The sequence below is a fragment of the Thamnophis elegans genome, chromosome 3, assembly GCF_009769535.1.
Source record: "Thamnophis elegans isolate rThaEle1 chromosome 3, rThaEle1.pri, whole genome shotgun sequence".
Lineage (NCBI taxonomy): Eukaryota > Metazoa > Chordata > Lepidosauria > Squamata > Colubridae > Thamnophis > Thamnophis elegans.
This window is the reverse complement of record NC_045543.1, coordinates 103,351,639-103,377,209: the sequence shown is the minus strand read 5'-3', so window position 1 is coordinate 103,377,209 and position 25,571 is coordinate 103,351,639.

Below are 25,571 nucleotides of genomic sequence, written 5' to 3'. Positions count from 1 at the left end.
AGCTCTTCTAGCTCCTTTTGCTATCTACTCTTAAGATGTCAAGGCAGTTGCACTATATCTCCAAAACAAAGTAGCCTGCATAAATAAATTAGAAATATAACTGTAGTGTTCTCACTATCTCATCCCTACATAAGATAGATGTGATGCAACAACTCTCTCCCGTTTTACTGAAAGTACTACTTCTACTAGTACTGCTATTTTGATGCTCGCTCTTATCTTTTTCCACCTTCTATAAACAAGCAATCAAGTCTCCTTCCGATAAAATGCCAGAGGCAAGAGCCCTCTTAGTTTTGCCTCTTGGGTCACCCCAGAGGCTCATACCTCCAGCATACAAGATGCTTTACATTACTTGGACAAGGTGAACAAACTTTAGACTCAAAAGAACATCTAGGCCAAACAGAGTTAAGTTTTGGGACAAATATACTCTACGTTTACAACTGGAAAAAATCATATTTTGTTATTTTTAGCAGTAACAGCTTCTCAGTGATGAAACAGCCAGAGGCAAAATGTCATTCTCTTCAGCAGTCCAGGTTTCACATTGTTGAGAAGATATCAAACTGCCACAATACCAAAGATTTCCTCTGTTATCAGAACTAAATGTTTTCAAATAATTCTCTCTTATAAGCTACCATGCAGAATATATTATCTAGGGGTACACAACCATATCTGCTTTCTACAAAATGAATCTGTAGCCTACTGATCTGATCTTGGCTTTTGGCTTGCAGCAGATATAGATTTGCTTTCCATTTTCAACACTCACAAAGATAAATGATCAACAAAGGGAAACAAAACACCTCACACATATCTATTTGCTGTTGAGATGCCTCTGTAAAGGTCCCAAAAGACTCTCTAATCCACACAATAATTTTAAGTTTAAAATCATCACAGTGTCACTTATATTTATGTTGATTTATATAACTAGTATTATCCAAACAGAACTTGTAGTCAGAGGAAAGGATTGTACTAATTTTGAACTAGCAATTATAGAAAACATGAACATAAAAGAATGAACTCCCGATCTATTTCTTGTTATTAGTGTACCAATTTAAAAATTACTCCGGACAAATTGCTTACAATTATTTGTATTTTCATTGTGAAGTGAACCACAATGTAATGCTTGAAAAGATGGACATACATGTGATGTGCTCAGCATGCCATTTATATCATGTGCCAATTCAGGCGCCTGCCATTGAAAGTTCCAAATTGCTCTGTGGATTATTCTGAAAATGTTCATCAATGATATTGTTTGGTAGTTATTAAGGCCTCTTCTGATTGCTGATTAGCATACTAACTATCCTGTTTATTTTACACCACATTTCAATGTGTGTGATTCATAATTAAGACCAACCAATTTGAATAATAACACAGGGATCCTACCTCACATCTGATAGCTGAAACCATTTTTTTTTTCTGGTAATCATCTTCTATTGCACAAAATGTATGGCTGCTAAGGATGTTTCTTCCAAAGAATAATACATGAATCTTGGAGGTCTCAGAAATGGTTTTCAGCATAGCTGCTGAAAACAAGTTTTATATGTTGTCAATCTTGGGGATTAAGGTCAATTTGTTCCATTATATTCCGGCAATTTTGTGATTAACCAAAGTCTTCTTTCTATTTTGTGCAGATCCCAAGAGTGCATTAAAAGAGAGAGTAATTGCATCTCAGTCTGTTCAAATGACCCATTTATCATTTTTAGTTTTACCTAAATACATTAATAGACACAATAGACATATCAACTTGAATAGCTCCATTTTGCACATTTTTTAAAATTTTATATAAAATAATATTAAAATATCCTTTTCAATTGGTCAAAAATGTCTATAGACATTTTCAATCATCCAGGACAAGGTTGTCCCAAGGGTGCTTCTCAAAAGACAACTAGACTTTCCTGTTTTTTTTTTTACCTTGATACCATTTCACTTCTTATTCAAGAAGCTTCTTCAGTTCTGAAGACTGAGAAGTGAAATGGTTTCAAGGTAAAAAGTAAGAAAGTCCAAATACCTTTTGAAAATAACATTTGGGACAATTGGTCAAAAAGATGTTTCCTCTACAAAATGATGCTTCTTGTTTTCTGGCTTGTTCTTGGGATTCTTGAGAATTTGTTATAAACTTCTTCTGGTTTGTTTTTAAAGCTTACTGATACTACACTTGATATTAGCCAATAAACCAAGAAGCTTGCTTGATTATTGGTAGTGGCAAAGGTGCTGCTCTTTCCTATGTCTTTCTATTACTCTGAGGTTACCTATACTCTCCAGAATGAAAAATCACTGATCGGTTGAGTTCCCTAATTATTAAATGCCTTCTGGGATTTAACTAAGCAGAGAAAGCATAGAAATTACAGAGTCTTCAAGTGAAAACTCTGCAATAAAAGGTACAATATTCATGAGTGCCCCTTAGCTACCTTGTAATTAAGGGCAATGTCTTTGAAGGTATTTTGAAAGCAAATTCTCTTTCATCAAATCAGGATAAATTTTTTTTAGTACCCTTATTTGAAATACTGACAAAGCTATGTCAGTTTTTGAAAGGTGTCTGTTAATTATGGGGAAAGTCAGTAATGAAGCTAAGGGGAGTTTCATCTCTGGACTTCTAACAGCTTTCGAACATGCCTTTATATCTAATCTTGTCAAACTCGACAAGACTGAATGGTTGTGGCTCTTTGGGTCCACAAAATCTAGGACATTGTCATCTTTGGTCTTGAATGGGGGTGCATTTCTATAGTCAAGATGATGTGTAATCTAGACTAGTTGGTCGAAGAGGTCCATTTTGTCCACCGAGACAATAATTCAGAATAAAAAGTGCCATGATAGGTTCTTGCTTTTTCAAACATCACTGCCATGGCCCTACAAAATGTCATACCAGTGTTGATGATGATATATGCTACATACTCCAGTAGATTAGAAAGTCAGAAGCAGTAGGAAGGAAAAGAAATTGGAAATGACAACCAGTTGAACCAAGATATGTCACTATTCTCTCTGTAGAAATTCATATCGTGTTAAATAATATGACAACATACTTATCTACAGATCCATTTCATCACTTTATCAGAATGCAACAAACATGCTAATCACATTGTAAAGGTGACCAAAAGATGTTGAAGAGGAATGGAGGAGAATATACACATTTAGAAAATGCATTTTGGAACCAATGGAAAACAACACAAAGTCAGTATGGGGCCACAATAATGTTTTTTAGTGGCTAAATTAACTAACCAGATTCTTAAGACTGCTTGACAACTCTATGGTACAGTGTGTTGTGAATACTCAACTGAATAACTCCAAGGTTAAGAATGCAATACAAACATAGCCCTGGTGTGTGTTTTGCCTGGTTTCAATTTTACTTGGGATGGAAAGCCAGCAAAGCAAATAGCACCAAGTAACAAAATTCTGTTCTTATCTGAATTGTACAACCACCCAATTTCCCCCAACTTAAGTGAGTTCTTAGTTTTGTAACTCTGCCCTTTAAGAAACACATTAAACACATAATCGACATATCCTAAAATACAGCTGTATGAAAAAGTCCTGCACGCTTTCAGTTTTAAGCTGTATTTACATGTTTAATCAACTTTTCAGTCATAGAAACCACACAAAATTAGTACTTTGATGAAAATTTCTGTAGTCAGATTGAGATGCATAATTTTTATTACTATAACCAAAGTCTTTTAAAGATTTTGAGTGAGTTTATGTGCTAAAACAAACACAACTTGAATTTTTGAGAATGTTAGGATCGAAAGTAGCCAATCAGCAGCGAGCTTTGGCTGACCAATCAAAATGCACAGAAGTTAAATCTATGAGCCAATCAATGTTGTCATACCCTCTGCCTATAAATAGGCATGAAAAGCATCGAGAAATTTAATTTAGCTCTGGCTGCGGGCAAGGATGAGGGCTTTTGCTTTCACCAATACTGAGCAGTGGCATCACATCATTATGCTTCATAAAGAGGGTTACTCCTGTACAGAAATAGCCAAGAGAGTGAAATGCCATTGCACCACAGTGAGCAGAATGGTTGAAAAATACCAAATAGTTCAGTTGATGACAGGCTCTGCTCTGGAAGACCAAGAAAGTCAACAAAATGGCAAGATTGGGCTCTGCAATGCATTTTGATGGCTAACAGGAAGAACACCTCACTTCAGATTACAAGAATTTGGGGTGAAACGAGTGATGTAAAAGTGTGCATAAGCACAGTGCATCACAGACTGCTTGCCAGAGGGCTCAAAGACTGCAGGGCTTGAAGTAAACCTTTGCTCACAGATGCTCACCACTCTTGTCAATGTGTGTGAGTCAAGAAGTATGCCAAGTAGACCAATAAACAGTGGGCCAAGGTCATCTTCAGTGATGAGAGCAATTTCTAGTTGACTGGGAATCAGTGCAATAAGTATGTTAGAAGATTTCCAGCTGAAGAATTTAGACCATACTGCCTGAATCTGTGAAGCATCCTTTGCACGTGATGATTTGGGGCTATATTGCTGATTCTGGTATTGGTCGGATACAAATCAGGCAGGGAATCATGAATTCCAAGCAGTATGTTGAAGTCCTGGAAAAGACCATGCTTCCTTCAGCTCAGTAACTTGTAAGGAAGGACTTTTACTTCCAGGATGACAACGCTCCTTGTGTGATGACTTGGCATAATATAAAGGCAGACAGCAAGGAGCTTGAACTAGAGGCTAGACTTTATTCAGAGGCAGCCATCTTAGAAACTGCCTTCTGCCCTAGATTACATCATTAAAAAAGTTAACTGTTTCCTAACCTTCTTAAAGAGCTAGAAATAACAATAACAATAACAAAACAAGTAACTTGAAATATAACATAAAACATAAACATCATTACACCTTGTCATAAAGCCAAGTCTGTCCAGCAGTGGATGAAGAAGCATGGTGTTCGACTCCTGGATTGGCCAGCTCAGAGCCTGGATTTGAACCTAATTGAGAACTTGTGGGCCAAGATTGGTTACAAAATAAGCAAGAAACATCCAAAGACTAAGCAGGAGTAATTAATGGGGTAAGATGGTGAAAAGCTGAAAGTAATGGGTTGCTGTCATGTAAAATGTGCCTACAAGGGAACTGAAAGGGTTCTACAATTGTTTGTGATAGAAACGCAAGCCCCAGCCATGCTAGGTAAAGAGATTGGACTTGTGAAGATCATAATGGCTCTGGATGGTGGGCATAGAGGTCTGACAGAAGTTGATATTAAACGTGAATACTGTGATCTACTCAAGGGCCTGGGGTGTTTCCCAGGCATAAGCCATATAAGTATAAAAGAGGGTGCACAGCCTGTCATCCATGCCCCAAGGAAAACACCTCTAACTCTTGTGGATAAAGTTAGACAGGAACTCAGTAGGATGGAGAAGTTGGGAGTAGTAAAAAAGGTCACTGAACCATCGGAATGGGTCAGTTCTATGGTTGTGGTGGAGAAGAAGAACACAGGTGCAATTCGCATATGCATTGACCCACGTGATCTGAATAAAGTAATAATGAGAGAACACTACAAACTCCCCACCATGGAGGACATAGCACACAAGCTAGTAGGAGCAACAGTGTTCAGTGTATTAGATGCCCGGTCTGGTTACTGGCAATTGCATCTTGATGAAGCCAGCAGTTACTTCACTACTTTCAATTCCCCTGCGGGTTGATGGAGCTTCACAAGGGTGCCCTTCGGCATAGCATCGGCACAGGAGATATTTCAAAAGAAATCACATGAACTGGTTGATGGTCTACAGGGTGTTGAAGTAATAGTTGATGATTTGTTGGTCTATGGAAAGGATCAAGTAGAGCATGACAGAAACCTTACTGCTTTACTCAATCGATGTCGTGAGAGAAATCTTAAACTCAATCCAAATAAAATGCAAATTGGGGTAGGAGAAGTGACATACTTTGGACACCTACTAACCAAAGCAGGCTTGAAGCCTGATCCAAAGAAGCTTACAGCAGTTCTTAACATGAAGGCCCCAGCCTCCAGAAAGAAACTGGAGACATCATAGGGCATTTTCAACTTTCTAAATTCTCTATCAGTAGGCTGTACAGCCTACCAAGAACGCCAAGGTTAATGTAAGCATATCAGCATGTGACAATGCCGGGACTGACTCACAACCTTAGAGCAATTTTACTGATGATCAGACAGCGGTAACTTTCTCTCGCTATGGTCGAGATATTAAACCAAAAATATGGAAAGACTTTGTATCATATTAGATGTTTATACTTAAGAAGGGAGATGTAATGATGTATATGTTTTATGTTATATTTCAAGTTCAATTGTTATTCCTATCTCTTTAAGAAGGGTAGGAAACAGTTAACTTTTTTAAATGATGTAATCTAGGGCAGATTGAGTCCATTATTGCAGCCTGGCACCACATAGTCACCAAAAACCACGTGCAAAGGCTTATACAGTCTATGCCGAAGTGATGCCGCCTGGTGATAAGCAATAAGGGCTGGTTAATTTCATATTAGTAACCATGTTTGGTTACCTAAATGGTCGGTCCAGGGCCACAAACAATACAAATGTTAACAAAACACTAGCATCGTCCTTAGTAATTGCAACACATATGCCACTGGGTATGCATCAGTTAAACTGTTTTCATAGTCATTGTAAGCATGCATTGTAAGCATGCAAGAAAATTTACAATCCCCATCCAAACAGCACCAACTTGCAAAAAGCTTATGCTTTTCACTTAAAAACCACCAGTATTTATTCAAATATAACAATATTTGCATAGCAGTTAGCATAAAATATCATAAAATCAATGGCCTATCCAAAAAATGTCATAAACCATGAACCGTAAAGCATGCAGGACTTTTTCACACAGCTGTAGCAATAACAAGAGTCAATTTCTAGTTGGACCATTTTTGGGGGGATGGAAATGGATGCTTCTCTATTCATTCATGTTTAACATTGACAGGTTTGTTCTTTAATAATGTTACCTGCATTATTCATACATCCAATATACAAAGAATTTCTGTATATTTCAGAAAGGTGGAAAAGATACTAAACTCAGAGCAATGTTGAATAGTTTATTCAATATCATGTTTATTGCTTGCACCTATTATTCCTGTAGTTTTGACAATGCTATTAAAATTGCTTAATGGTCTTAGAAGTGGCTTCCTTTGATTAAAACTGAGCTTACAATGCAGCTGATCAAAGGCAGCCCTACCTTCTTCTTCAACATATGTGTTTATAGAGCTGTTCATCTTTGAAATTATTTTTTAAAAATGGTAAAGATTAAAAAATAATTGTTCATGCATTATTAAAGATCACATTTCAAATATTGTGTCTTAACAAGAATATCTTTATTTTATGGTATACACTTTGCTTGTTACATAAGCGAAGAAAAATTGGGAACCAATTTTTCCTATTCTTTTATTGGATCCTTGCTTATAAATATTTCTGTAGGACAAAAATGGCATCTGTATAGGATCATAAGACTCTAAATTTCTGCAGATGGAATGCAACTTCAATAAACTGAAGCTTGTCTGTGCATACTCACTGGAGGGAAAAATATCATAACATAATAACAAAATAACATAAGATAAACATATGAAGAATGATTGTAGGAATTGGGAATGTCTAGCTTAATGAAAAGAAGGACTAAGGCTGATATGATAGCAGTTATCTAAGGGACTACCACAAAGAAGAGGGTCAATTTATTCTCTGAAGGCAGGGCAAGAAGCAATGGATTCTCTACTCAAGGAGAGAACCAACCAAGAACTAAGGATAAATTTCCTAATGGATAGAACAATTAATCAGTGGAACAACTTCCCTCCAGCAATGTGTGCTCCAAAAGTGGAGGTTTTTAAGAAGAGATTGGACAATCATTTGTCTGAAATAATATAGGTTTCCCATTTGAGCAGGGGATTGAAGTAGAAGATCCCCAAAGTCCCTTTCAACTCTGTTATTCTGATAGATGCCCCCTTTCATAATATATCAGGTCCCCAAACTGGTGTGATATTATAATAGTTAGAGCTTCACCCAGTCAGATGATGAAATTGGGGCCTTGGGAAAACAAAGTTGTTTTCCTAAAGTCTAGAGAAACCTTACTTACTTAAAAATGATATGTTTAAACTGCTAAGAGATTTTTTGTTGTATTTTTTAATAAATTCTATAATGACTATAGTAGCAATGTTATCCACCTGAGTCAAAAGGCATGCTATAAAGCAAAGAGATTTGTTTATGCCCTTGGCATGGATGCCAAGCAGATATGTCTTTTTAATAGTTGATGGTTACGAAACTCACTAATCAAGTAAGCAGACAGAAATTAGGCTCTTGGAAAACAATAATAATTAGGGCTGCACATGCTTTGAACATCATTTGAAAGAAGAGCTTCAGGCCTCATGCAAACACATCCACATTATTCAAAAACATGGCCTAACTTTTTCAGACTTACATATAAGTTTTAAAACCATGCATCTGCTTTAAGGAGTTGAAATTAATGTGATTCTTAAAGGGGCCAAGCCTTTCTCCCCTGCCCTCCCGTGCCCTGCCCTGGTTCACCCAGAAGACCAAGAAACAATTGGGCTGTGGTAATGAACAATAAAGTAATGCTGCATTTGGGTCAAGTCTGAAATGCTTCTTCCAAATCATATTTTCAATGGTGTACAACCCCAATAATTATTGCATGAAGAATATACTCAAATACAGAAAAACATAAACAAAAGGCCTACAAGGATAATCATCAGCAGTCCTCTGACTTGCTTTGCTTTACTAGGAAAAAAAATACCCTGCCACACACCTATATTTATACCCCTGATCGGGATTTATATATACAGTATTTCACAATTTATATGCACTCTTAGAAAAATTGCAAACATAGAATCTTATTCTGCAATCAGTTTCAAGAGGAAAGAAGAAAAAGGAAATGGCCAATCTCCCAGTACAGAATCAAGCAAATGCAGTATGTCAGCTGAAGTAGATTTCCAGTGTGTCTTGCCCTCTGGGTGGGAATTGCTACACATTTGGCATAGTGTTTTTAACACAGAGACACACACAACCTCTAGGTCTTGAAGGAATAAACTTTGTGGGTTTAAGTATTGTGTATTCTACCAAATGTTAGGTAGATCATCTGACTAAAAGATCAGTTATTCCTGTAATATATGTTGGGTTCTGCCATATACCCACAAGTAGTGGGAACAGCATTCACAATGTCAGGTGTCAGGTTGGGGAACTAAAGGAATTCCCATTAAGTATGGCAAGTATCTACAGTGTAAGTTGTCTGGTGTCACCTTGTTAACCAAGGCTCAAGGGCAACTGCCAAAGAGCTCTGGGTGTCCTTGCACCCAGGAGTATACTATATTTGAATTTGGGGTTCAGTGATTCAGGGATTTGTCTTTATCCAAGCCTTCAGTATTAAAAACAAAAACAGCCATAATCCAGGTTGTTCAAAGTCCTAAGACCATAATGAAGAGGAAAGCAGGCAGGCAGACAGAGAGGAAGGAAGGAAATAATCTCTTTCATACTATAAATCAGCAACATCAACATTCGCCATCAGTCTGCTGTCTTCAGTCAGGGAACAGATAACAGTCATTCTTGAGGGAAGGAACATTTCTTATCTGAAATTTGAGCTCTTCTTTTTCAGAAGATTTAAAAGTGGGACAAGGGTCCAATTAAGTTAAGCCAATGGCCACATAGGGCAACATGTCAGAGGTTTTATTAGTATGCAGTGCATGAAATAGCATTGGATAATTCAGTATTGGTATTGGAGAGATATATTTGACTTTTCAAATTTTAGTTGTTTTGTGTTGAACTCTGTAAACCACTCAGCAATATATTTTAACAAAAGTTGAAATAAGCACCAAATTCAGTTTTAAAAAACTGAAATAAATATGGTAGCCAAGTGAGAATCTACAATGAGCATATCTGTTCTGAATTGAGTCACTTCATAGGTGAAGTTGAACGCTCACATTTGAATCACTATAAATATAGCCAAATGTATCCTCTGAGACAATAAGATATATTTAGGACTCCTCATAGAACAAACATTGCTTAAGCTTGCTTTGCAGTAGCATAAGGCTATTCTTTGTTTTGTTTAATTCTCATGGTGCAGATTACAACACAAGTTTGCCACTTCCTCTAATCAGGAAGAAAACTTTCCTCCTGTGCTAAGACAATAGGGGAGCTATTAAACAGGAAAGCAAACTACATTTCCTGGGGCATAATTTTAATAATTAAAAACAAACGCCGCTTCTGTAACTCAGCTAATTTACTCTGGTTTACAGTTTCACAGAAGATTTGCTAACACAGTGTAAATAATTAACTACAAAGAGAAAGATTATATTGCCCTAATAATTGAAGACAGTGACAAAATATTTATGGTACCATTGTAACAGCATCCTAACACTAACCCCACCTCCTATCCCTTTCACTGGACGTATAGCAAGGAAGAATTTTCCTAACTTAATCAAAAAAAATTCATATCATAATTCTCCATTTCTTTTAGCTTTTTAATATTGCAAGAATTGAAGCCAGTATGTAGCCAAGCGTAATACCACAGTTTTATGTATTAACATTATGTTATATGAATATGTTATTTGTATAACAAATAATGCTATATTTTACAGCTGAAAGGATACCACCTGCTACATCGTACTGAACAATAGAATACTTCAAAACAGAAAATCAGTTGCTGTTTTTCTAGAACTAGTTGAGTAAAAAAGTTACAAAGTAGCTGTGCATACTAATTTTCTACTCTACAGAGTAAAATGATAAAAAGGGATGAAGCCCAATTTTATTCCTACACTATACTCTTACGGATGTATATCAACCTACCAATCTATCTAGATTGCACACCAATCAATTTTTCATATCAGATACTTATATTAGTTACCACAAAATCTCAGAACTAAACATGTGTTTTCTAAAGGAAATTATAGCACTGAATGGCAGCCAGAGCTAAGAAGGGCTTTTCATGGGTTCATTTTGTATTCCAATTGGACCCACTTCTGGCTGAGGAGGCCCTAGTCAAAGTTGCTTATGCTCAGTGAATTCTCATTTCGACTATTGCAATGTATTCCACATGGGATTATCTTGGATGACCACTTGGAAACCTAAGCAATTCCAGAACACAAGAGTGACAGTAGTTATAGTATGGCTCCATCTTGGTATGCCTTACAACACAACTACCTCATGTGGTGCACCAGCGGCAAGATACTAATATATGGCTAATGACCTTGGTTAGAGGCAACTGAAACCTGTGCTCCTCATTCTACCTCCTTTTTTGGTTAAGGATTGTGACTACCGATTTTCAAACCTCAACTTTTTTTGTTGGTCTCTGATTTTATTTCTGCTTCTTTAAATATTGCCTATTCCCATCTAAGCATGAAACTGCTCCCTGCTAAAAAAAAAATTGTCTTCCCTAAGGCAGTTTTCTTATCTCCTCTCCTTCAGCTTGTACTTCTTTTATTGTTCTAACAATTGCCCTAATTGTTTTGAACTGAATTTTTGCTATTGCAATTTTTTTTTTCTTTTCTCCCTGCTTGGTGTTTTAGCAGACTTTATAATGGCTTCCACATTTCTAAATTCTCTGTTAATACTTTCCCACTTAGCACCTAAATTGCCTTGAGATACCTTCTTTCATCAACCTCTAATAATCTAGGATGTTCTCGTGCTTTTCTTTCTCTGAGGGAAAGAAGATTCTGAAAAATCTGAAGATAAAAAATGCAAACACTACTTATCCAAGGTTAGAACTTTGTGTTTTTTGTTCTTTTATTTAAACTTACATTTTTACATAGAAACAATTTCTCTTTTAAAAAAAACCAAAAAAACTTCTCTACTTGATACAAGTTCCACTCCCCTCTACTTACTTTACCCTAATACCACATTTTGTCTGCTTCTGTGGAAGATTCAAATAGGTGGATCATGACCTTGGTGACAGGCTGTCAGAGACTGCCATCCACTTATTATAATAAACAAAAATAATATTGAATACATAGATTTGTACATATTATACAGTTAATCAGGACAACAGTTTATTTGATGATTAGGCCATGAGGTAGTGGCTGACTTCAAGTAAACTTTGAATGAAAGTTTAAGGAAATCCTATTACACTTATTTTTCAGGAAAAAGTGAAATTTTCACTTGAGGTTTTCCTTCTTAGGGCAGGAATAACACATTTAAAGTAACCAATGTTAAAAGTCTGGGAATGATTCACTTCCATCCTTACGCTATTCAGTCAAAGATCAGTATTAATATCTGCTATGCAAGTCACATCAAAATGCAATGAAGTTGCTGTTGAAATAAGAAGCAACCTGAATTAAAGAGAAACTTCCTAACAACAAAGACAATTAAACAGTGGAACAACAAGCCATCAGAAGTTGTTGGTGTTTCATCACTGGAGGTTTTTAAGAAGAGACTGGACAGTCACTTGAGCTGAAATGGTAGAGGGCAGTGATGGCGAACCTTTTCGACACTGAGTGCCGAAACCGGAACGCATATGGATGCATGTGCATATATGCACCAGAAATCTGAACACCAGCTGATCAGTGCTCATGTGTTCGCCAGCCAGTGGTCTTTGGGTTTCCTGTGCATGCATGCACACTGGCCAGCTGGCCTTCTCACATGCCAGAGCACTAGAAACCTAAAGACCAGCTGGCCAGTGTGCACATGGCTGTTTTTTGCCCGCTTTTGGCCATTTGGGGAGCCATTTTCATGCTGTTTTTCAGTGCTCTGGCACCCACGAAGACCAGCTAGCCAGAAACCAGAAGACAAGCTGATGACGTGCGCTGGCCAACAGAGAGAGCTTTGCATGCCACCTCTGGCACATGTGCCATAGGTTTGCCATCATGGGTATAGGGATTCCTGCTTCAGCTAGAAGTCCTCTGAAGTCCCTTCCAGCTCTATTCTGATTGATTGTTGGTTCACCTTGACTATGAAATCCAAATTGTTTAAAGGATATTTCATAAAAATGGCTTGAAATACTTGTAGAATTCAGTTCAGGCTTTGTCTCTATGAAGTTACCGGTAAGAATAGTGACAAAATAGGTTGCAACCTTTGAATTTCAAAGATTCACTTTCCCTGCTGCAGAGCTGAGGTGCAATCCACCCATCCTTCAGCTGCCAGAAAACAATATCCGTATGTTATTTGCTATCCACACCACAAATTCATTTCTTGCCTCTGCTGCCTGTTTTTCAATTCACTAGGCAGTCAGCTTTCTTCCCTCTTTGGTAACGGGTGACAAATTTTAAAAGCTTTTTCAGCACCTTCAAATTGCCTTGGGTGATGATGGAATAATGTGGAAAATACTATTTTAAAACTGATACAGCTAAGGATGACTTAAGTTTGTCTTACTCATGGACTGTCGATTAAATCAAAGCAAAACCATGGGGTATGTAATAGAAAAAAAATGTTTCCAAGCATAAGATTCAATGGTTGATACAAGTGTAGAAATCCCCACTGAGATAGTTCATGTATATCTCTTTACTCATGTGTATCTCTCCCAATGATCTTGTGCTGACCAAGTAATATAAACTAGAGTGCAACATTGTGCTAATGGATAGCTGTGTGAAAGCATTGTACAGAGATAGCAGAGGGCTTGTAAGCACTGGTTCTTTTTCCTTTTATACACTATCTGTAGTCTGCTTTCCATCCTTCTGTAGTCTGAGATAATATTGCTAAGGAGAGTAATTTGCTTGAAATTGTTTTTATTCATTGCAAGCCAATGTTTAGATTTGCTTTAGATTCCAAGGCTGGAGATTGGATAGGTAAGAGTTTGTACCAGTTTGTTTTTATCAATTTTCCATAGTAAATAGTAGAATACATAGTAGATTATGGAAATATAACTTCAGCTCATATTGTTCTTAATTATTTGGCTGCTGATAGTAATGAAGGTGAGGGATGATAACCACACTTGTACAATATATAAATCATCAGGTCAAAAAACCTGATGAGCAGCAAACTAATAGATTATTTTGTATTTTGTGTTGTGCTCCTGTGGTTTGTTATCATCCAGCTAGGTAGTTCCATGCCTGTGGTTATCATTAAGCTTTTTCTGATTACAGTCTTTCAGACAATGTCCTTTGGAGACCAGACTATGACTATGATAATGAGTTGGTCAGAAGGAAAAAGGAGGCATTATAGGCAATTACATCTACTGTATGGGAGAGAGGGCAAAAGTGCCCCCTTGTGAGTAACAAAGATTTTTGATAACTATAGCAGGCAGGCTATAAATAGCCACATAAATTATTGCATTAGGAATTTATCTATTCACCACTGATGTAATGATATATTACTAGAGTGAACAGATTTTATCTCTCCACAGCGATGCTATGGGATTTTTTTAGATGGGTGCTTCATTGTGAAATTCAAAAGAATCTGTTCTCCTGACTGTGATCAGTTGATTTTGGAACTGGGTGTAACAACTGGGGAAGGAGGACAGCATAGAGACTTCAAACAATATAGGTTCAGCTATCATATATCTTTTGATTATATATAACTATGAATTAAACATATTACAGCATTCACTTTCTGTCCAGAGCTAGCCTTAATTCTCCTTCATTCTTTTGAAGGTAGGTTCACCCAGCAATGGATATTCTAGAGAAAATGGGCATAGCTTCTGAGGAAGGACGTTTAAACTGACCAATCAAAGTCTGTAGACATTTTCAGTCATCCAAGTCATGGTTGTCTCAAAGGTGCTTTTTCAGGAGGCAAGTGGACTTTCTTGTTTTTTTCTTTGAAGACATTTCATAAAATGCAAATGACCAGCTGTCTGCAAGGAATATAAATCCTCCTATTCCCCACTATCCTGTCAGAGCCGAAGAAGCTTCTTGGATAAGAAGTGAAATGTCTTCAAGAAAAAAAACAAGAAAGTCCAGTTGCCTCCTGAAAAAACACCTTTGGGACAAGCACGACTTTGGGTGACCAATCAAAGCCTTCTATGACTCCGGACAGTAAGAAATAATGGAACAGTTTGCCTCCTGGAGTTGTGGGTGCTCCATCCCTGGAGATTTTCAAGAAAAGAATGGACAACCATTTGTTCAGGATGGTATAAGGATTCCTGCTTGGAGCAGGGGGTTGAACTAGAAGATTTCCAAGGTCTCTTCCAGCTTTATGATTCTATAATCAGCACCTTTTTATTCAGCTGCAGCATGTCCTCATGTTGTAATAATGGCATAATTTCAAATGGACTTCCATTCCCGCTCCATTCACGGAAATACTGTCACATTACACTTTCTAAAAAAAAATAACATATGTTAGAATGATCTTAATTTTGAAAATGCAGAAAAATCTTTCCCTGTCCATTTAAAAATGGCTGAGCTGTCATAGACTGCAGTAGCTTTTATACTAAAAGTTTACTGACATTTCAGAGATTCATGGAATTTAGCTGTATATGCAGACCCACTGATGAATATAAAACCTCTAAAAGGCTGAGTGCAGGAGGGAAAATGAAAGTCAATATTTCATTCCTAGAATCTAAAGCTTCACAAAAATAAGATAAAGTGCCAAGTGGACAGTTGAATATCTTAGAATAATAACACTAAAACTCTTCATTTGACTGTTACTTGGTTAACTTCTGCTTTTACTTTATATCTGACAGTTAAGAATGAATTCATGTTCCAAAACCTGATTAGAGAGCATTTCTTCTAGAGAAATGAGAAAGCACAAAGGTTTAAAAAGCAACTAATTCCAGGTAAATCAGTTATCCTGTTTAAAGCTGTAATTCCTCAGTATTATCTTCATGGTGGGTTGGGTGCATTGATTCTTAATTAAATAAGATTAAAAGATCTCTCAAAGCAGGGATTTTTTTTATCTCATCAAGGTGAGCTAGGACATATCCTATATTTAAAACAGAAAACATTTTCTATTTTCAGAAATAAATGTCTATGGAGATTCTCAGTCATCTAGGTCATCTTGTCTCAAAGGTACTTTTTAAAAAAAGGCAACTGGACTGTTTTTTGAGGAAGAAGAAAATGTTTTACTTATCATTCAAGAAACTGCATTGGTTGTGATTGGATGGTGGGAATCCTTCCATTTCCCCCCATCATCCAATATCAACTGATGAAGCTTCTTGGATGAGAAGCAAACTGTCTTCTTCCTCAAAAAACAGTCCCGTTACTTTAAAAAAAACACCTTTAAGGTTCTGAGAAATAGTTAATATATTAGCTGAGTTTCATAAATTAAACCTAAATATCTAAACCAGAGATGTCAAACTCATGGCCCCCTGGATAAATTATGTGCTGGCTCCACCCCGCCCAGTTTAGTGAAGGGTCCCAATATGTCATGTGACAACGCCATGACAATGCAAGTTTGACACCTCTGATCTAAATCCATTCACTGTCTCAGTTACAAATATCAAAAAATCCAGTGTCTATTCTTTCATCTATCATTTCTAATAGGGGTGGGCTGTGCTTCAGATTCAGTCTTCAAAAAGAAAGGCTAGGAGCATGCAGGAGTGGGAAAGTGACACAATGCCTTAAAACATCTATATTTATTCCCAGGATCTGTCAGCAGCTATGAGGGGTAGCCTTATTATCTAAGAAAAAGTGCAGGCTATAGAAAGTGTTGCAAACAGATGCTATCTTTAAACCTTTTCTGAATAGTTTTGGATTCCTTCCTTGAGGAAGCATCTTGCATCTAGAAAGGCTCTTGAATCCAGCAATGACTCTGAACACCTTAACCATCATCATATCATTAGTATCTACTCTGATATGCAATGCGACTTTATCATGGTGGTAGGGTTTACTGTCCTTAATGAACGTAAAGGATCTGCTGGTGGAAGTATAGATACTGACATTGTATCCTGACTAAACCACACACTAAAAAAACTCAAACAAAAACATGCCAGTTACCCATTTTAGAAGGTGAAAACTAGAAAAGAAATTTCTGTGTCACAGAGCCTGCATCTGATGCTCTGAATTCTGAATATCACATGACATGTGGGCTACAAAGATGTATTCCATTTACTAGGCAACCAGAGTAAAAACTTTAAAGCCTCTTGAAGTAGTAGTAGTACTTAGACTTATATACCACTCCATAGTGCTTCACAGCACTCTGAGCAGTTTACAATGTCAGCAAATTGTCCCCAACAATCTGAGTCCTTTAAAATAATTAAATAATAATAAAAAATAAAAATAATAAATAAATAAATAAAAATAATAAAAAATAAATAAAAATTATTTTTTAAAAATAACTTTTAATGAAAATCAAGAAATTATGAAGTGCTACTATGAATCAATTCACTGAAAAAGCTCAAGTCTGTTGCAACGTTCTCACAGTCATGCAATAAAAATTCAGACACTTGGGAACTGGTTCATATTTATGACAGTTACAGTATTTCATAGTCATGTGATCACATTTTGTGAACGTCTGACAAGCAAAGTCAATGGGAGAAGCCAAATTCACTTAACAAGCATGTTATTAATTTAACAACTGCAATGATTCACTTAACAACTGTGGCAAGAAAGGTCATAAAATGGGGCAAAATTCACTTAACAAATATTGCACTTGGAACAGAAACATTGGGATCAGTTGTGGTCCTAGGTTGAGGACTACCTGAATATCCATAACTAGTGTGAGAAAAAGTTTTGGAATACATGAAAGAAACTGTATGACAAAGATTACTCCTTGGAAATCTATAAATATTTTAATAAAATTGGGCATAATGCAAATATAATTGGCCAAGCAATTAGAAGAAAAATGATGAAAGAAGATAATAGTTCACATACAGTTTCACAAAGGTAATAACATTAAAATTGGATTTTTAATTGAAGGGAATCTGCCGAACAACAAATCACTTACCAAAGTGGAAAATAAATCAGTTTCGAAAAGTTACAAAATATAAAACAAGAAGATGTAAAGCATGAAAATTGAAAAAAAATCAAAATAAGTTTGAAAAACTGATGCAATATGAATAGTAAAACAATTGCATAAATCATAGAAGAAAAGAGTGGCTGCAACAAAAATTGAAAGTAGGATCAAGCCAGTGGTGGGATTCAAATAATTTAACAACCGGTTCTCTGACCTAATGACCAGCTGGGTAGGATCGGTGTTCATGTGACTGGGTGGGCATGGCCAACTCAATGTCACTCACATCGATGGGCGTTTCACCTTAGCTGTTACAATGTAATAAGGGTTAACAGGAGAGGCAGTTTCTGTAAGCAGGGAAATAAAGATTAAGCTAAACAACACCAGAATGTTTCCTTCCTGCCTTTCTTACAGGATTAGCCCTGGAAAGTGGGAAAAAAACAAAATGAGATTTCTTCCAACAACCAGTTCTCCAAACTGCTTAGAAAGTTACCAACCGGTTCTCCCGAATAGGTGCGAACGGGCTGAATCCCACCACTGGATCAAGCAGTTCCTACAAAACAGTCAATTTCAGACTTTAATTAAAAGCACAAAGTCATTTGAATACCCTAAAAATAAGGGAGATGTTTTGAAGAACTGTCTGAAGTGACCATTTTAAAAAGAAAACAAAACCAAATATGAAAATGGCCTCATAGCTATCTAATGTAGAAAAACAAGCAAAAGCTAAACACATGGAAAATATAGTAGTAACAGCAGAGATTGTAAAACAAACAACAGAAGGTAAAGGATTGGAGTGCAGAAGGAAAAGATGAGCTTCATGTATTTTGGCTCAAATATTTATCTACTTTACATTCTCATCTTGCAAATCATTTTACTCAAACGTTGCAGGAAGGATTAACAGATGACTGACTCACTACAGACCAAATCTTTCTGATTATGAAACAGAACAAAAGAATAAAACACTCAAGAATTTTAATTTAATCACTTGTCTGCCTGCAATATTTTTTCTTGTTTTGCTATTCTTTGACTGCTACCCAACCCAAATTTTAAAATACTATAGGAAGTAACAGATATGTGTTTGTATTTTTGGGGAAAGGAACATTTATTTTTTATTTAAGACATTTTTTCTATTATTTTGGGGATACAATGGTTCAGTGGCTAAGGATGCTGAGCTTGTCAGCTGGACAACTGATAGCTTGGGTTTGAAACCCAAGTGCCATATGACAGGGTGATATTCCATTACTTGCCCCAACTCCTGCCCACCTAGCAATTCTAAAGTAGGCAAATGCAAGAAGATTAATAGGTACTACTTATAGGTACAGCATCCGCTCACTTTGGCATATAGTCCTGCTGGCCACATGACCATGGAAATGTCTTCAGACAATGCTGATTCCCTTGGCTAAGAAACAGAGATGAGCACTGACACCTAGAATCAGACACGACTGGACAGAGGAAACCTTTACCCTTGCCATTCCCTTAATCTGAATCAATCTTTGTGGTTCAGAGTCAAGCACGCAGAAGGAACTGAATTTCTTTTTTTTTTTTGTTCTGATATCCATAAGTATCAGAAAAATGCCACCGTTTTTCTTGATACTAAAATAAAGTACTGTAGATCTTCAAGTTATTTTTTTTTGTTATATTCAAAGCTATTTTGCATTCTTGATTTTCTTTGAAATATCTACACCCTTTTCCATGTTTGTGGTGGAGCAATGTTTTTGAAAATTAAAGTAAAATCATGATGCTAGTAAATTCTACAAAAATAAAGAGTCCAATATTTTTTAAAGATGAAATTCATAGATTCCACTGCATATGCATTTGTTAAAGAGATTCGGAAATCATTTTGGGAACAAATGAACCAAATAACAAGTGACAGGTGCTCATACCTGAAACCAGCCCAAATCCCGAAAAGCCATGCTGTTTGTTTTAAATAAACTTCCTGTGCATAAAAAAGAGAAAAAATAATAAAAAGGCTGTGAGAACTTCACAGTGTAAACCATGCTCAAACAGATTTTTCTAAGTCCCTTGTTGCAAAATGATTGCAATTTTCAGCATCCAAGATTCTTTTAACAATGCAAGTATCTTATGTATATATTCACTATTGGAGCAGGACAAGATGATCTCAGCTTTTTACCTCCAGGGAATCCTACTAGCGCATATTTCTTGGAGCATTTTAACTACACAGTAACAACAGCCAGCTTGAATTGCCAAAGCCTCTTCAGCAAAACAACCCTATCTTCTCCAGTAGCAGAAAAACTAGTTTCTAAAAATACATTATCACAAAACCATAACTCATTATTTCCATATATGCCATGCCATCTCATAAATTCAGTTTTTTTTATTTTCTTGAACTGGTTGATGAAATGGCTTCCTTAAACTAAAATCCAGAAACTTCAAAACCTGTCCAGCATTTTCTGTTTTTCTGTTCTCTCTTGCTCACTTTTCTTTCCCTTCCCTTCCTCTGCTTTATTTTTATCTTTTTGGCAGAGTGGGGTTAGGGGTTCTAGGACTTGGATCATCAGTTTGAATCCCAGAACTGTGGAGATACTACATAGTGCATGGTCCAGCATATTCAGTATGTTCCATTTTGGAATTCCCTCTATAATTAATGTTTCTTAAATCCATAGAATCATGGAATTGGAAAAGGAATTTAGGACACTGAATTCAGATTAGAGACTCCTCGAAAGATGAAAGTTTATGCTCTGCTTTAACCATACAATAAAGGACAATCTATCACATGTTTGCATAATTGGATCAGATGTTAAATTGATCTTACTTTTGGAATTTTTTTCTAATATTTAACAGAATATTATTCTGTTTTCTGATCTCTAAATATGAATCAATTGTGTCATAACCATTCACAAGTTTGAAAACATCTATCATACCTCTCTTCAATCTTGTCTTCACATGCATATCTCTCTTCATATTTCATAAGTGCACTAACAGGCCTGTCATTGTATTTTTATTCTCTTATTCTTGTTCTCGTTTTTGTTTGACAAATTCCAATAAATAAATAACTAAATAATAAATAAATAAATAACTTAATAATAAATAAATAAATATAGGACTTACTTGTAGTTTTGATCCTCAATCATCCTCACTGCCCTTCTTTTACTGTGTTCCAGTTCCTCTAGCTATACATTTGTCTGTCACCTGTGTCCTGAAAGTAAGGCAGATTACATTTAAAATATTCTCACAATCTTATTTAAGAGGGTTTTTTTTACAAAAAAATGAAATATATTTTGTTCAGCTTTGAAGATTTAAATATATTCAAAAAATATACCCTGAGCATATTTCCAGAAATCTCAAGCTTCAATCTTGCTCCATCGTTCTTCTTTTCACAATTTCTTGGGGGAATCCATATCTGGTAACTGTATATTCATAACACAGGTCATAATCAAAATCAAAGAACAGTCTTGCATATTATGGCAGGGAAAAAACACTATCATAATGCTTCCCCCCTAATTCCCATCTTTGTGATATTATCCATGCTAGGTATACCATCGTATTCCACATATCACATGTCAGGGAACTTATCACTTATTTCTTCCCAAAACCAGAAAACTAAAATTGTACAGATCTTCTATAGCTTTAAATTTGCCAATCCCATGCCTTTCTATATAAGTTTTCTTAATGGTGCTTACTGAAATGTACAAGCAGTTTATCTTCTCTCTGATATCCAGTAATTATCTTAGTTGGAGGCACAGGTAGTCAAAGTGTCACAGGAAGGTGTGTGATATTTTGATGGAAGCCTTATCTCTTTCTATGCATGTCACAACATGGTATTTATATATACCAGAAAAGAGTTGGTCTAAGGCTAGTATTGCAACTCTGCTTTGTTCATTCTGGATACTGCTACAGACATAACACTTATATTGTTCATAACATCTTACCACAAACAGATTCACACAGAAGGGAACTTAATGGATACATAAAATGGAGAGGGCAAATGAAATGTGTGTCCTATCAGGATATCAGCTACGCAGAAGCTTCTGACAGAGAAGTGTACGTCTTGCAGACACTCAGGCTTTGTATGCTGACCTCATTGGAAGAGTACAATAGATGTCAGGAACCAAGCTACTTTTGCATGGCCATCTGTTCAGGTAAACAGTTTTAGGAATGCTTGCTTACCATTAGTCTTTAATCAGAATTAGCGTGACCCGACAAATGTGCGAACATCAAAAGCGCGCCGACAAAAATGCGGCTCTAAAACTGCGATGTCAAAAGCACGCCGACAACAGCGCGCCGACAACAGCGTGCTGACAGAAGCGTGATTTAAGTTAAGGTAATGTTTAGGTTTAGGTTTAGGTTTAGGTTTAGGTTTAGGTTTAGGTTTAGGGTTAGGGTTAGGGTTAGGGTTAGGGTTAGGGTTAGGGTTAGGGTTAGGTTACAGCGCGCTTCTGTCAGCACGCTGTTGTCGGCGCACTTCAGCGCTCATTCGTCAGCGCGGTTTTGTCACCGCGGTTTAGTCAGGCGCGCTTTTGTCGTTCGCGCATTTGTGGTGAAACCCAGAATTAGAATTTCCACTAAATCTCTCAAATAATTTGCAAAAGATTTATTTAAAAATATTATCCAGACACCACCACCGCCTTTTTTAACAATATCAACTTTTTACCTATCTGAAATAATGAGTACTTGCCATTTCTATATCATGACCTACTTAATAATCAAAATACAAAATCAACATTTCAGGGGTTTTTTTTCTCCTGAGGATGCTTTCTTTAGTCAAAAATTGATGAATCATTGCTTTCTTGGATAGTTCCTCATTTATTATGGCCAAGAAAATGGAAAAGTAACTAGGTGAAGATGTCTGTTAAGCCTGACTTGGTTCTTCTTATGAAAGAATTGGGTGTCTCCTCCTTGGCAGAGGAGAATGTTGACAGGATTTTTATCCCCAAGGGCCTGATTTATGCCAATCAGCAGAAGTTGTCATAGAAAGTTGAAGTGTGTGACACATCATCCCACTCAATGATAGTATTCTCAGTATCTGTTTGTTCCCCACTGCTTGCTTCCTTTGAATTAAGTCCTTTTGAATAGAATAGGCTTTATCTACAGGTAAGAATAGCACTGTTGCCATGCCTTTTACCTGAGATGGGAAGAGCATTGAAGGCTTGTTTTTCCAAACTATTTAAAAAGTAAACTATCTTAAATTCTTGGACCTAAATCACAAGAAATGCTAATTATGTTTTGTTCTCCAAGATGCATATGTTTGAAATAAAATTATTTGGCACTAAGAATCCTCAGAAGTGCTTAGAAATAAGTTTCCCATGCTCATATTGATTTTTAGTGGTCAGCATTTAATACATGATAAAATTACCTTTCTACTGTAGTGGAAACCAGGAAGTCATCCTGGTTCTGCAGGGTTCTTCCCAGTACACTTTCTCAAAAACTGGAATTAATGTAGCAAAACTAGGATATTTAGTCATTTCATCAGGTGATTGTTTCAAGTATATGTCACTGGGATTTTTTTTAACCCTGCCGATTGAATTGATCCAGACTCAAGAGAGCTATCCTAAATAGCTTTATATAGAGATTGGGCAGATTTATCAATATGTAAATATACCCACAAAGCTGACATGTGTGTCTCATATTCTGTTCTATCGTTATCTCTGTACTATATGTAAATGTTTTCTGTATTCTTTTTGTTATTACTATACTATTGTGACAATTACTCTTAGAAAGACAGCTATTATATTCTATACTATTATGCTTCAATATGCTATACCAGTGATGGCAAACCTTTTAAACACCAAGTGCCCAAACTGCATGTGTGCATGCCCAAAGTGAAAGGTGTGAACATGTGCATGCTCAGACATGCATGAACGTGCCCATGTGCAGATATGCACACACTCATGCACGGACATGCAGAGACAGGCACACATGCACAGCAGAGACCTGAAGTCCAGCTGTCCAGCAGGACGCAGGGCATCCCAACACTGGCAGTGCAGGTAGAGATAAGACCTTTTTCTTTCATGAGCTTCTGTTTTGTCATTTGCAGGGAAACAGAAGCGCATGAAAAAAACACCACAGAGATCTGAATTGGGGCTATGGTACATGTGTTCATCAGAGAGGGCTCTGTGTGGTACCTCTGGAGCATGGGCCATAGGTTTGCCATCATGGTGCTATACACTATCCCTATTACTTATTACTCTATTCCTATTGCTTCAGAGGTGGGTTGCTACCAGTTCGCACCTATTCGGTAGAACCGGTTCGTCAAATCTACCGAACCGGTTAGAAGAGGTTCCACCAGGGGACCTGGAAAGCAGGCCACACCTATAGAAGAGTTTCCAAAAAAATTTGAAACCCACCACTGGCAAGGATCTTGTAACTTGACAGCTTTAAGACTTGCATGCTTCAATGCCAGAGTTTCTGAATAGCTACTTGGATTGACCTAAGTACTAATTCATAATTTCATATCCGGTCACATGAGCAGCAAGCCACTCCCATCTGGTCACATGGGTGGCAAGCCACTCCCACAAAGGAGGCCACACCCACAGAGTAGGTTCCAACAATTTTTGAAACCCACCACTGTATTGCTTATATACAGTACTATGCTGTATACCAGGGGTGTCAAACTCACGTCGTCACAGTAGTGTCACTTGATGTATCGGGACTTTCCCCCACTTTACTAAACTGGCTTGGGACACATCCAGCCTGCAGGCCAGGAGTTTGACAGCCCTGCTCTATACTATTACTAGTATGCATCAATATTTCTTTCTTAAGCCTGCTCTGTCTTAAGTACCTTCTCTCTGAAATGTCTTCTTTTTTAGTCCATGCTCTTGGCTCTTTTCTACATTGTGCTTTTTCTTATTGAAGCCTGTAGACTTCTTTTCCTCTCTTTTCAACCACCCATGTCTTTTGAAGAAAAAAACACCTTATTTCATTTGGCTGCAGTTCAATTGGCCAATGGCTGCAGAGCTCCAAAATACACATCTCTTCCCACACCTGTTGCAGGGTTATTGGTAACTCTGTCATGCTGATGCTGAATGGAAGATTCAAATGGGAGGGAAAGAAGACAGTACAGGTGCCCATAACTTTTTCAATCAATGCTCTTCTATTTAGCTATCCAATGTTCTCCACTGGGATTACTAGTGCATTCATTTATTTGAAATAAAGTAGTACACAGCACAAATAATTTTATAGTGTTTTAAATATATTATTTAGCAATGCAGAAATTAAATCTATTTTACTTTAGTCTCTTTCAATTATCATGGGTAATATTCATATGTATTCTAAGAGCATCATAGATTAATTGCCCATGGGAATGGTTTACTGCGCCAACAGAATTATAAAGAGAAAGCTGTTTAATTGATCTAGGAAAGCACAGAGAGGGTTAATTGAATAATATCTTTAGTTTTTGGTTACTGGAAGACAGATGTTTCAGTGGAGATTTACTTGAAGTGCTTGGAGTTCAAAGACAATTACATTAGAGAATGGAAATCAAGATAATATGGAAGTAGGTACTACACCATTAATACCAATTACACCATTATTATCCTAGATTTAGGAAGCATTTGAAAAGAACCTGAGAGTCAGTAAGACTGGGAAATGAATTATTAAGAAGAATGCAATTTAACTCCAGTCAATACTTTTTATTTTACTACAAAAGATTAATGTGGATTTAAAAAAAACTTCAAAGGCTTGCAGAATTTAAACATGAAACTGAATTCAGCAGTTCATCTGTGAACAGAGAGGTGGCTCTGCATTCCCAGTCTGGAAGCCCAGCATCTAGCACAATTAGGCACTGGGAGTCCACTGGATGATACTCTGTTCAAGGCTTTCAATTAGTTTTTGGTGGCAACTATCTTCAAAGTTGCTGCAGGTTTTAGCCCTGGGTGTACCAGTGGGTTCTGTCC